Source organism: Panthera pardus, unplaced genomic scaffold (assembly GCF_024362965.1).
Source record: "Panthera pardus isolate Hobbes unplaced genomic scaffold, ASM2436296v1 HiC_scaffold_18, whole genome shotgun sequence".
In the NCBI taxonomy this organism is placed as follows: Eukaryota; Metazoa; Chordata; class Mammalia; order Carnivora; family Felidae; genus Panthera; species Panthera pardus.
Window position 1 is genome coordinate 23,474,599 of NW_026526743.1, and position 15,291 is coordinate 23,489,889.

Sequence of the window (15,291 nt, forward strand, 5' to 3'; positions counted from 1 at the left end):
AGGAAACAACCAACAAAACTACAAGGCAACCAATGGAATGGGAAAGATATTTGCAAATGACATATTGGGCAAAGGGCTAGTATCCAAAATCTATAAAGAGCTCTCCAAACTCCACACCCAAAAAATAAATAACCCAGTGAAGAAATGGGCAGAAAACATGAATAGACACTTCTCTAAAGCAGACATCCGGATGGCCAACAGGCACATGAAAAGATGCTCAACATCGCTCCTTATCAGGGAAATACAAATCAAAACCACACTCAGATATCACCTCACGCCAGTCAGAGTGGCTAAAATGAACAAATCAGGAGACTATAGATGCTGGCGAGGATGTGGAGAAACGGAACCCTCTTGCACTGTTGGTGGGAATGCAAATTGGTGCAGCCACTCTGGAAAACAGTGTGGAGGTTCCTCAGAAAATTAAAAATAGACCTACCCTATGACCCAGCAATAGCACTGCTAGGAATTTACCCAAGGGATACAGGAGTACTGATGCATAGGGGCACTTGTACCCCAATGTTTATAGCAACACTCTCAACAATAGCCAAATTATGGAAAGAGCCTAAATGTCCATCAACTGATGAATGGATAAAGAAATTGTGGTTTATATACACAATGGAGTACTACAGGGCAATGAGAAAGAATGAAATATGGCCCTTTGTAGTAACGTGGATGGAACTGGAGAGTGTGATGCTAAGTGAAATAAGCCATACAGAGAAAGACAGATACCATGTTTTCACTCTTATGTGGATCCTGAGAAACTTAACAGAAACCCATGGGGGAGGGGAAGAAAAAAAAAAGAGGTTAGAGTGGAAGAGAGCCAAAGCATAAGAGACTCTTAAAAACTGAGAACAAACTGAGGGTTGATGGGGGGTGGGAGGGAGGGGAGGGTGGGTGATGGGTATTGAGGAGGGCACCTTTTGGGATGAGCACTGGGTGTTGTATGGAAACCAATTTCACAATAAATTTCATATATTGAAAAAAAAAAAGAATTTTCTCCTCCAGGAAGACATTTTTAATTATTGTGTTCTTGTAGTTCTTCCCATCCTCCCTCCTTTCATTCTTGCATTATCCATTCAAGCACTCATTAATTAGAAAGATAGATCAGGCATGGCTCCTGTTCTCAAGGAACTTAAGTTATAGGAGAGGAGGCACACAAATAAATTGTTAAGTAGAAAATAACCAATGTCATCTGAAAGTTAAAAATAAAATGAAAAATACTCTTGGCTGGAAGAGGAAGGTAAGATCATGGGAGGTTGCCTGAATGACTTTTTGGGTTGTAATTGTCTTTAAGGTCCTATAGCATTCGCAAGACTATTAAGCATTATCTAAATTCCTCAGATTACATGGTTCTAGATTGCAGGGACCACACCTTACATTTGCTATGTTTTCCAATGTGGTAGTGCTTCTCAAAGATCAGTGTACCTGAGAATCACTTGGGATGCTTTTTTAAAAACTTATAGTCCCAGATCCACCCCTAGGGATTTTGAATAAGTCTGCAGAAGGGTTCAGGACTCTATTTTTAACAAGGTTTTGTTTACTCTAGTGCAATGGTCTGTTGAATTACACCTTATGGTGACTGGCATAGTTTTAGGCACACACTTAGTATTGAGAGAGTAGTATATTCCTTAATGAATGTGTCTCAATAGCATCATAAGAATACAAAAAATACCAGAACCTTAGTAAGAACCTTTTAACATCTCTTAAAATCAGAATGGCATAATTTTATGTGGCAAACACCTTGGATGAAGTCTCTGCTCTGTTTTTTTTCTTTCTCTTTTCTTTTCTTTCTTTTTTCTCTTTTTTTCTCCTACTGTGCTGCTTAGAACTTTTCCTGCCACTGTTTGATGTGAAATGACCTTGCAAATTCTCCTCTCTGCTTTTGCAAAATCCTGTCTCTCTTAGACACTTCCAATCTTGATCTTTTCCCTGCTGGAGTATTTCTTTGGCTTTTACTCTCCTTGTAAAGGATTCCCAGACTGAGTCTACCTCTGCTTTAGTTACATTCCTGCATTATTCACTCAAGAGGAAAAATAACCTTCATAGCAGAAGAAAATATCCTACCTGCTACAGTCTTGACGACCTCCAGCTGTTCCTGTGATTGGAGTGACCCACACCTCAGATTCCCTGGATGACATACAACCCATGCAGATCAGTTGTTATGACAACCATATTTATTTTCATGCAAGTCTTTCTCCTGTAACTCTTTTCAAAAACTAATTTTGCATTGTACTCTCCACTCTAATGTATAGTATATAGCATACAATAGTTCTCCAAGACACCTTAGATCAAGGGTCTTGAATTTCAATGATAATGGCTTCTTCAGAGCCAAGTGAATTTTTCAGTTCAACTATATAGCTACTGTTTAATCTCCCAAATGAGACAGGGAGAGGCCAGGTAGGACATTTTTCATAAGCAAAAAGGTTCTAAACCTTGAATGTAGACTTTAAAAACTTGCGTATATTTCAGGTAACTGGTACTTGGCTGCTTTATAATGAAAGGTCTCCTCAATAAATATTCTGGAGTGAGCTCAAACTAATCTGAGGAAAAGTGGGAAGTGCCACTCAACCATGAGGAGTTCAATTTGGCAAAATCATGGGTCAGAGGGGATTGCCCCCTATAACTGAGTTACTTATATGTGTTTATCTCATGTAATGTACTTCACACTCAATCCTCTGGCAGATTTTTTTTTTCTAGGGCATCCAAGAGAATGGATTGTGGCTATGTAAACAAACTGACTGATAAATAATGTGAGATGTTCTGGCCACTGGACCTGTCCCATTTACACACCTTTCCTGATAATTCCTTCCATGCCTATTCATCCTCCTTTCAGGGTTGACCCATAATTCTGAGCTGTGGCTGGAGGAAGCTTAATAAAGCTAAGCCTAGGACATTCATTGTGAGATGCCCATCAACAAAAATGGTTGACACATGGGCAGTTTAAATCAGGCCTGAAATGTTATCTCCCCTGGCCAGAGGCTGTTGACTACTGAGTTTTTCCCTCCCTACAGCTATCGTGGGTTGTGTTTGTGTGTCTACATGCACACAGAGGAGCACTGAGGAAAAGGATCACTTTGTGCACTGATTCAGTTAGTGCTACTTTTGAGTTAATGTCAGTGGGCTGGTGAATGAGTCATATTGGTGGCAGTAGGGCTGCTTCTTTGAGCTATCACACCAACCACGGTGATTCTAGGAATTGTCTCTGAGGTGGACCCAGTTTATTCACTTCTCATGGTCACACCCTCACACCAATACTGAGCTTCTTCCTTGCCTTCTGCATGACCCTACTTCAGATGGGAATACTGATTAAAGCCCTCTCATACTTGAAGGACCAGCTCAGGGACCCCCCCCCCCCGCCAGAAAGCTTCCAATCCCCTTCCTGTCTTAGTTTGAAATGGATCACTGTCGTGTGTGTGTGTGTGTGTGTGTGTGTGTGTGACTTTTCAAGACATGCTGGAGTTTTTATTGAAATAGTAATGCATAGCAGTCAAAAAGGTAAACCTAGGAGATTGAGGATCTCATGCCAACTCTGCCACTTAACAGCTGTGGACTTGGGTAAAATTACTCTGGTTTCTCCAAATCTCAATTTTTTTATGAGTAAAACAGGAATTATAATACTTTTCTTACAAGAAGTATAATGAGCTTCCCTTGAAGGATTTTTGGAGGAATTATACGGGATTGTTTTTTAATTTTTAAAAAATATTTATTTATTTTTGAGAGAGAGAGAGAGAGCACGATAGGAAGTGACACAGAGAGAGAGGGAGACACAGAATCTGAAGCAGGCTCTAGGCTCTGAGCTGTCAGCACAGAGCCAGACACAGGGCTCGAACTCATCAACCCTGAGATCATGACCTGAGCCAAAGTTGGACACTTAACGGACTGAGCCACCCAGGCGCCCCTATATGGGACATTTCTAAAGCATCCAACATAGGACCTGTTTGTAATATATGCTCATTAGATGTTACTTGTTGTTGTTATATTTATTTGTTCATTAAACAAATATGAATCGGGCATTGTGTAAGGTGCCACAGATACAGAGATGAACAGTCCCTGTCTTGAAGGAATTTACAGGCTAGTAAGGGAGAAAAACGAGATTCTAAGAATTGCAGTTAAATGAGGTAAATTTAATGGTGGAGATGGGAACCTTCATGGTGCTGCCCAAGGCAGAGTTGGAAACTCTGCCTCATCTTGCTGTTGGCTTGGGTGTAGCTATGTGTACTATGGGCCCATAGGTTCCTGATGGGCAGGGGCAGTATTTCTTCGATTTGATTCTAAGATTTTGGTAAATGATGATTAAATAAACGTATAGCCATTGAATTCAAAGCAGAGAACTTGGATGTTCTTCATCGTCCCATGTTCCCATCAGACCCCATCTATCTCTGCCTCTTCAAGCTGTAAGTAGCACTAAGTTCTGAAGGGCACTTGCAGTGAGGATAAGGCTTTAAAATTCCAGGTTATCCTGAGCAGATGACCATCCTGGATGGCATGGAAGGTCCCTGGTGGGCGCTGTGCCAAGTCAGAGTTGACTCAGTGCCCTTTCTCTCTGCCAAGGTCAACACTATGGGCAAGCGGTTTCCAGGAGCGGGACTCCCACCCTGGTGGGTAGTTACTTAAGTTTTTATGAGCATGGCTTGATTAATTAGCTTCTGAAAGGACAGTAGTTATTCCCAGAGAGGCTGTTAGGAAGCACCTATGTTATTTGGTCCTTGAAAGAAACGATTAACTAAAATTCAGTCTGCAAAATAATTAACCAAGAACTGTGACACTACATTATGCAGTCATTTTGAAGAAAAGGTCTCTTACATTGCAACTTAAAACTTTAAATTATTTTGGAGACTAGCTTTGGCTTTTAGATAGATTATAATAAAAGCAAATTATTGTACATTTTAATAACTGGCTTCTTTGAAAAGGAGATCTGATACAACGCTGATGACTGTGATGTATCTCATAAAAGCTAATTGACAATCTAGTTCTTTAAATACCACAAGAATCCATCATGGTTAATATTACTACGATGAGTTCCAAAGGAATTAAAGATGATTTACCAGCCATTGAGACATTTTGCTAATATTATACATACTGAAGGAAGTAGTAAAAGAGATGAATACTTTTAGCCATCTCCAATTGCTTAATTCGTAAACAGATGCCATGCTCAGCACCTGCAGTTCAAGGGCATGTACCTGGTTAGGATGAAAACAGCACTGTGATTACGCACATGGCTTTATCTTGTCTCTACATTGTACTTTCTCTGGAATTTCTACAGGCCCATTGGGATATGGTGGTTCTGTTCTTGGAAACAGCTGTCTCCTTTATTCATTTTGTTGTATTCTGTCTCTCTTCTCGGTGCCTCTCCTAAGAGACTCTATTGCAAGAGGTGCACTGTGATACACTGGGCCCCCTTGGGGACAATTCAGTAGACACAGTTAACACTTATTGACTTTACAAAATGACCAGGGGACTGGTAAAGGAAAGAAGGGATTTAACAATGGAAGAATTCTTCTTCAAAGAACACTAGAGTAGGGGTCCCAGCTCAGTTGGCCCAGGGTATTCAAATCTTGGTATATTGACTAGAGGTCACAATCTGATGAATGCAGAGCAATCCATCCTCAAAGAGTTAAAAAAGGTTTTGAGTCAATGTTTAAAAATCTAGACTTTTGGGGGCAGTCTTTCTTAGAAAACCAGAAATGTGATAAAACTAGTCTCCGAACCCCATAGAGTAGGAAGCTCTACCTGCTTTAGACAAGACACAGGTCATCTCCCTATCCTTGTCTTGGTTTAATAACTATCTTCTTGCACTTCAAATATGGAGTCTGGGGGCTCTATCAGAGACCACTAACTCTAGAACTTAAAACTCTAGGGAACTTAATTATACGAGGATTTTTCTTTGCCCTCGGAAAGAGTCTAGAAACCTGCTTGATGCGTGAGGCATTTTGATTTGGCCTCCTGATTCCTAGACTCTACTCTCACCACTCCCCTCCTCATCCCCAAAGCTCCAGCCATATATTTCTCTAGCTGAGAAGAAACATGGCCCAGTTGAATATTAGAAAACAAAATAATCTGAATGCTAAAGCATGCATATATCCTGAGGGCAAAAGTATGGGAAGCCATACGCTCTACCTATGCCATGCTGACTTTCTGTCACACTTTGGGTTCTTTGTGGTCAGAGACAGCAGGGGAAGTAGCAATTATGTTAGGCCTTTTATCCTTAGTAAGAGGATTTCCCCTTCTCTCTGTTAATTCAGGTAGTTTAGTTTTACAGAATTCTCATCTTGTGATATTAATACATTGTCAACTTGCTCTTGTCACTAGTTAGTAAGCTCATTGAGGGGCAATCCATCTGGGTGTAAAGTGGGTTTCCCCAGGCCTCACTTGCCTGAAGATACAATGGAGCAACATGCTTCATTACACACATTTGGCTCTGCTGCTATCTCAGCACTATAGTATGCTACAAAACGTCATTCAGCAATTCTGGAAGGTTTGAGGAGGTGGCTCATGCTTGCTCACAAATTGAGAGTGTTCAGCTGTCTGGAGCTACCTGCCATTTGCTTCCACTTCTACTCCAGGCTCCCTTGGTTGATCCACCATACCAACCGGGATGCTGTGTTTATTGAGCTTGGCCACTGAAGCCCCTGGACGATTGTGCCCACCTGGTACCCAGACTCTGTTTCTGACACCACTTCTATAGCAGGGTGGGTCCACAGCTATTTCTGCTTTGTCTCCCACTGTCTCCTGACAGGAACCAAGATGGGGATAACCAGAGCTCCAGAGCAGTCTTCTAACAACAGCTCATTTTAAAGAATCAGCATTCCAAATGTGTGGTAGACACTGCACTGGAGGGTTCCAGAATGGGGGATGCAATGCACAAATCTTGTACCTCAGGAAACAGAGACCCGCAAACATGCAACTACATCATGATAGGTAAAGTAGGAACAAAGAGGCAGGACCCTGCATCCAGACTCCTCTCTAGGAAAAGTAACATTTAGACTAAAATCTGAAGGCACATAGGAATTAGGTAAGAAAAGGTGGAACTAGAAGAAAGAAGGCAAAAAGGAAAGAAGAATGAATTGCAATGCATTTAAAAACAGAGAGAGGGAAAAGGCATGGGTTTTTCTAATGACTGCAAGTAGTATAATTCAGTTCCAGTAAAAAGAGGGTGCTTGGGTGATTGCTGATAAAAAGAAAAAAAAAGGAGACTGGAGATGTTGCAGAGGCAGGAGGAGGAGCTTAAAAACCACCTTAAGGCTGTGAGTTTAGACTTAGAGTGATATGGAGCCCATGACAGGCTTTAAACAGGAAGGCTGGCACAAAAACAGACACTCAGATCAATGGAACAGAACAGAGAACCCAGAAATGGACCCACAAACATATGGCCAACTAATCTTTGACAAAGCAGGAAAGAATATCCAATGGAATAAAGACAGTCTCTTCATCAAGTGGTGCTGGGAAAACTGGACAGCAACATGCAGAAGAATGAACCTGGACCACTTTCTTACACCATACACAGAAATAAATTCAAAATGGATGAAAGACCTCAATGTAAGACAGGAAGCCATCAAAATCCTCGAGGAGAAAGCAGGCAAAACCTCTTTGACCTTGGCCGCAGCAACTTACTCAACAGATCTCCAGAGGCAAGGGAAGCAAAAGCAAACATGAACTATTGGGACCTCATCACAATAAAAACCTTCTGAACAGCTAAGGAAACAGTTAGAAAAACTAAAAGGCAATCAACGGAGTGGGAGAACATATTTGCAAATGACATTATCAGGGTTAGTATCCAAAATCCATAAAGAACTTATCAAACTCAACACCCAAAAAACCGAATAATCCAGTGAAGAAATGGGCAAAAGACATGAATAGACATTTCTCCAAAGAAGACATCCAGATGGCCAACCGACACATGAAAAAATGCTCAACCTCAATCATCATCAGGGAAATACAAATAAAAACCACACTGAAATACCGCCTTACACCTGTCAGAATGGTTAACGTTAACAACTCAGGCAAAAACAGATGTTGGTGAGGATGCGAAGAAAGTTGCATTGTTGGTGGGAATGCAAACTGGTGCAGCCACTCTGGAAAAACAGTATGTAGGTTCCTCAAAAAATTAAAAATAGAACTACCCTACGACCCAGAAATTGCACTACTAGGCATTTATTCAAGGAATATAGGTATGCTGTCTTGAAGGGACACATGCACTCCAATGTTTATAGCAGCACTATCAACAATAGCCAAAGTATGGAAAGAGCCCAAATGTCCATTGATGGATGAATGGATAAAGAAGATGTGGTACATATATACAATGGAGTATCACTTGGCAATCAAAAAGAATGAAATCTTGCCATTTGCAACTACGTGGATGGAGCTGTAGGGTATTATGCTAAGTGAAATTAGTCAGTCAGAGAAAGACATATATCATATGACTTCACTCATATGAGAACTTTAAGAGACAAAACAGATGAACATAAAGGAAGGGAAGCAAAAATAATATGAAAACAGGGAGGGGGACAAAACATAAGAATCTCTTAAACATGGAGAACAAACAGAGGGTTGCTGGAGGGGTTGTGGGAGGGGGGATGGGCCAAATGGGTAAGGGGCATTAAGAAATCTACTCTTGAAATCATTGTTGCACTAGATGATAACCAATTTGGATGTAAATTTTTTTTTAATTTTTTAATTAAAAAATTAAAAATTTAAATTTAAATTAAATTAAATAATATATTATAAATAAAGCATGCATCTGGGTTATAAAAAATAAAAATAAGCAGGAGGGGGATTTGAGTGAACGTGAACCTTAGATGTACCATTCTTGTGTAAAGAATGGGTGAGAGCTGCAATTCCTGCAGAATGACAGGCTAGGGACTCTGTCAAATCCTCCTGCTGGAACACTGGATATGTAACATTGGAGAAAGCATCTTTGAATTGGCACGTTGGTTGGGAATAGTCAGAGGTCAAAAACTAAATAAAATCAAGTAACCAGGAGTAAACAGGGCATGTAAGCCAGCTTCCACCTTAAGTGTGTTTGCCAAATTGAGGGGCCTTGAATCTTGGATTTTGTGAATCTACAGAGTACATAGTACAGGGCTTATCCAAAATGGGGAGTCTAGTAGGAATGCTTTCCCTCACCCTTCCTGTGTCCCCACTTAAAGATGATATCTCAAATGGCCACACTGTCCATGAAAGTGTAAACTAAAAATAAACCACCCATCTCATCACCAATTACCTCACCAAGGAACTGCAAGGAAAATTGCCCTTTTCAAACTTTGGAGCTGAGTAGGTAAAGGGAATAAAGAAAAAAAAATCTCTTCTTAAAACTTATAACACACCAACCCTTATGTAGGTTTGCATTCCAAAATCAAACTATCCATTTACCTAAGAATTTAGTTTAAATTGATTCTGGCTGGTAGATTCCCCCAGGCATGTGGCAGAATCAAATTCAAATCTTCCCTGGGGATCTAGCTTTCCTACCAGTCTCAAATAATTTCAACAGATAAAGTTCTGGAAATAAAAAATAACACATACCTGTACACACATATAAGGAAATGAGGCATAATGAATAAAAATCAGCAGAAATATAAGTATTTGACCTGAAAATATTTCAGATAGTGGAATTATAGAACAGTCACGATAAAATAAGAATGTTTAATGGTTTTCAAGTAACAGAAATGCAAACAAAGAGTAAAACACTATAAAACAGGATGGATTATATTAACAAAAGCATTTAGATATTGAAATATGATGATTGGCATAGAAAAGTATAATGAATGAGTTTAACAGTAGATTAGGCACAATTAAAAGAGAATTAGTGAACTTCAGATAGATCTGAAAAAACTATCCAGAATAAAACACAGAATCAAAGAAAAGAAAAATCTGACAGTTAAGGGAAGAAATTGCAGAGAAGAGAGAGAGAATGGGGCAGAAGCAATATTTGAATAGGCAATGATTGAGAATTTTCCAGAAGAGATAAAAGAAGCCATTGTACAGCTTTGCGAATTCCCACAAAAGCAGAATTAAAGAAAACAACAACAACAACAATGACAACAACACACCCTGCACATCATAAAGAAACACCAAAGGCAAAGATAAGATTTTATACAGAGCCAGGTTAGAAAAAAGAGATAATTTCCAAAGGAATGGCAATGAAACTGATAGCAGACTTCTACACTAAAATATAGAATCCAAAATACTATGGAATAGTATCTTCACTGTGTTGACAGAAAAACTTGTGGACCTGGAATTATATATCCAGAACAATTATCTTTCTATAATTAGAGTAAAATATAGATAATTTCAAATGAAAACTGAGCACATTTCCCCACAGCTCACTCTAATTAAAGAAGATTCTAAAGAGTTCACTTCAGAAGAACTGCAATCACAAATGAAAAAATATGATGTGAAGGGAAAAATCATAAGCAGAAGATGGGATAAATATGCAGGCGAATTTCACAAATTCTGATGACATAAAACAATAAAAAGATATGGCATGAGGTTTTAAAAACAAGATGTCATACACACCAGTAACAAAATAAAAGTGAGAGCGCTTGCAGTCAACATGATAACATCTTAAAAACAATGTTTATGTAAAAGCAAGTTACAAAATAATCCATGTGATATTATACTTTTTAATTAAAGTTTGAGAGCTTGCAAAGTAAGAGTCTACATCACATATGGCTGCATACCCATATAGTACAAGTATGTAGCATTCACGAGTAGCATACACACCAACTTAAGGTTGTGGTTTCCTACTGGCAGTGATCAGAGAAAGAAACAGGGAATTTCAGTTGTAAATACATGTTCTGTTTTGGAAATAAAAATATATCTGAAACAAATATGTACAAGTTGAAGATTTGTTCAATCTGGGTAGTAGGTACACAGATATTTATGTATTTTTGAAATATTGTAATAAATTATGTTAAAGTCAACATGGCCAGAAAGGAAAGTTTAAAGGGTATTAATTGGAGAATATAGTGGCTTGAAAGAGTCCTCTTCCTTCTTTTCAAAGTAAATCTGACTGAGAATTCAGCATGCTCAAAGGCTGCCAGGGTGGAGCTAGCAGAAAGGGCAATTGGTACAGTGTGATCTCTAAGGGGGGATCAGATGCCTGGATTCTAGAACAATGCTTCAGGAATCTGCCTCATATAGAAGAGGAGTCCTTCTTTCTTGATAAGAGGTGTGTAGAAGGAAACCAGGTGAATTTCTGAGTTTGGTACAGGAGAGTTGAAGGTGTTCCCATTTGATACCTTGAGTCAACTCAGAGAGAGAGGACAGATGTTTGAGGAGCCTGAAAGGGGCTTGGTATCAACTGAGAGGTGCCATGGTGTTCTTGGCAAAGTGGGCCAAATGTGTGTCACGTGCTCCCAGTGTACCAAAGCCCTGTCTCTCCTTTCCTCAGCCAGTTAGCAGAACTTTTAGTGAAATAGCTCTTCTGGAGGTGCCACAGCTTTTAGGTATGAGCCTGAATGGGCTGGTGGGAAGGCTGTCTGGTAGTAGTCACCTTTACCTGAGTACATCATCCCTGTACACAACCAAGGGCAAAATTAATGGTTCTCAGATTTTACCTGGAAATATCATTCCAATCTCTCACTATTTCTTTCTCCTCTCTTGGGAGGCTCTTTTTTTCTCTGTCCAAATAGAGTTTTGCTACATTGTCTCACCATTTTTTTAATTTTATTTTTTATTTTTAAAAATTTACATCCAAATTAGGTAGCATATAGTGAAACAAAAATAATGTAAAAACAGGGAGGGGGACAAAGCAGAAGAGACTCATAAATATGGAGTCCATTGTCTCACCATTTTGCTACATGCCCATCCTGATCATAACACCAGGCTAAATGAAACTTTGGATCAAACAAGGTCCTTTGCTCCATCTGGATCCCAGTGCCCAGCCCTGGTTTCTGGTCAGAGCAGGGGCTCGCTCATCACCAGGCAAATCTCACATCTTACCTCTCTCCTTTGTACAGCACAGCACTGCATCAATGTAGCCAGAAAATGAGACCCTCAGCACCTCTTTAAGCCTTTGATCACATGATCCCCACTTATCCCATTAACAGAAACAAAATCAGCAATCAATAGCACTGATTGACCATTTTCTCCAAGACCTGGAAGACCATTATATTCATGAAATATTAAGCACCTCTTAGTCTGACAGTACTTGTTCACTTCTTACATAACTTTAATTGCTTTATATTCATGGCATTATGGAAATCATGCACCACTGCCTCTGAGACTGTTTGAATAGTGTTCCCACATTCAAGTAACAGGTAAAAGCTATAGTTCCTGTATCACCTCAAATCTGTACAAGTCAGTAGTCTCAGATTTTAGTTTCATTCAGTTATATGATGATAACAGTCAACTCATGGGTTCTTTGATATTCATCTTATAGACTGATATCCCCTGACAGAAATTCTTGGGAAAAAAATACAGAAGTGACCAGTGTCCATAGACCAGTGGGTCTAATGGTGGTCAGTATGCTTCTAGAACGGGGTTTCTCAATCTTGACACTAATGACATTTGGGGCTGGATAAATCTTTTTGTGTGAGTCTGTCTTGTGCATTGTAGGATGATTAACATATCTGTGGCCACTACCTACTAGATTTAGGTAGCATCCCCCCCAAATTGTGACAACCAAAATGTCTCCATACATTGCTAAATGTCCCCTGATTGAGAACTGCTGTTACAGAAGATTGTCTGAAACTGAGAGACAAACACAAATCAGTTAGGTGAACTTGATGTTGGAGGATTCATTAATTTAGAGAGATTGCAGGGAGGACCCATCTGTACTATAAATATGTTATTTGCCAGTGCTATCAGTTAATGCATTAACCAATGAGGCCTGAATGCTGGTGATTCTCAGGTTTTTGCCTTGATCTTCTTATTTCCTTGATTGATCCCTGTGTATCTCATTTACTTCTAAAGTTCTAGTGATTCTTGTAGGCTGGAGAATCCATACCAACCTAAACATTTCTGGTGAGCTCTGGACCAATAAACGCAATTTCTTATGGAATGTGGATGTTCTCTGAACACTTCAAACAAAATTTTCTCCAGATAGATTTATTGCATTAGCCAGAAGGATATTTTGACACTAAAAATTTGATGATATTGTTCTTCTTCTTGAAACTTTTGTTCATACCCCGTTACTCTCAAATAAAATCCAACCTGCTTAACACAATGGACAAGTCCCTTCATAATCTGCCTGTTGGTCCTCTTGTTTCTTACTAATACTTCTCCTTTCTCTGGCACCTTGCTCCAGCTACACCCATGTTCTTTCTTGACTTCAAGCATTTGATCTGTTTCTTCCTTCTCCTGGCTCAGGCCTGCTGAATATCCCAGTTATAGCTTGGATATTACTTCCTCCTGAAGTATTCTTAGAGCCCACAGATTGGGTCTGTAGCTTGGTCCTGTGTCTCTTCCTTTGTAGTGGAAAATTTTCCCAAGAGATTTACTTTTACTAAGAAGATCACATTTCCCAGGGGCTCCATGTACTGCCCTCCATAAAGAGAAGAGGAAGATTAGGGCAGAGAGTCCAGTTTCCCTAGTTGAGGTCCTTATGGTCATTCATTGTGAATTTATGTTGTAGAGACTCTGAATTCTATTATGTTCCTCTGAAGAGTGTTGAGTCTTTTTCAATATCAGGCAGCTAAATTGCTGGCAGGACAACCAGAGTTATTGGAAGCTAGGCTTTATGTTTTATTAGAGCTGGTGTGTTGCTTTACCCCTGGACCTAGGGAGCACTACTTAGTTTTGGGAAGAATCTTAACTTCTAAGGAATAATTATAGTATTTCAATGGAATGCCTAAGATGTTTACCAAGTCCTTCTAACTGGCTAGGATACATACTTCAAATTTAGTCTCCCATGCACTGAAGAGGAGCTGACATAGGGCATCAGTCTTTTTACTGTGTTTCTTGGAGTTCCCACCGTTCATAGACAGTTTAGGGATGGACCAAGAGCTGGAGGGAAGTTTCTAGACAGATATGGGACTCCCTCTTCTCTATAGCTTCTCTGGTTAAAGGATTTGCATCTTGAATTACCAGCCATTTTGGCTGTTTCAAACTCCCTCTCAAGTCAATATGACCATAGCTTTCAGCTTGTACCTTAGTGGCCAGCTTGTATAACTATGGTTCTCACTCTCTCCAGCACTTTTATTTCCAAGGAAAAAATTGCCCCATGTTCTGTCAACTTTTGGGTTCTTCCCAGCTCCCTGAAGTAACTATGCTTTATATTTTTCCCCCAGAGTTTATAATTGTTTTCTGGGAAAATTCTACCATTCCTGGAACTGGAAATCTTAATATTGAAAAGAATTTAAAAAAAGAATAAATAAATGAATGTGTAAGTTTTGTATTAATATCAAAAGCAACATAGGGAACTTCTAATTAATTGCATGTAAACATTGTACAAAACATATTTGTGGTTGATTGGAAATACTTTGGTCTCAATTATTTTAACTATACTTTGGGATTTTTATCTTTTCTTAAAAATGTGTTGTAGAGGCTGACTCAAACACAAAGTTTTGCTACGTCAATATTCCTTAATATTAGACAATAAATTAAAGGGTTTTTTTTGGAAGGCGAGTTGGTGAGCCAGCAGATCACCTAAGTACCTAATGTAACAGCAAAACTCTAAGAGTGGTTGATATTTTCTGTTTCCAATTCTTCTTTTCTTTATTTGCATAGCTACACTAAAACTGCAAGTGACCTACACATTGATAACCAAAATTGCCAATGATCAGTCTTTATTTAATTTGACTCTTTGTAATATTTGAATATTTTTCAAATATTTGCAATATTTAAGATGTTTTTCTCCAAAAACACTTTTTTTGCTTGGCTTCCAGGAAAACCAGACTTTTCTAGTTTTTCTTCTACATTACTTCCCAGATCCCTTTGCCATTTTCTCTGTTTCCCTAATTGCTAAAATTAGAATGCCCCCAGGTAAAGTCTTTATACACAATTTCTTTTCTATTGACCTTTTGTCCCTCGGTAACTGTATCATGACTTTAAATATCATCTATACAATGACAAATTCCCAACAGTCCTCTCATTTCCATCTCAGAAATCTCCTCTGAACTGTAGAATTGTATATCCAGCTACCTACTCTCCTTATTCATTCTGATATCTAATTAGGCATCTCAAACTCAACATGTCCAAAGTAGAACTATCTTCCTCCACCCCCTCACAACCTGGCTATTCTACAATCTTCTCCATATCGGTTGGTAGCAACTCCAATCTTTCATTTCCTTAGGCCAAAATTCTCAGAGTCACCCTTGACTACCCTCTTGGAAAGTACCCAAAATGCAGTCT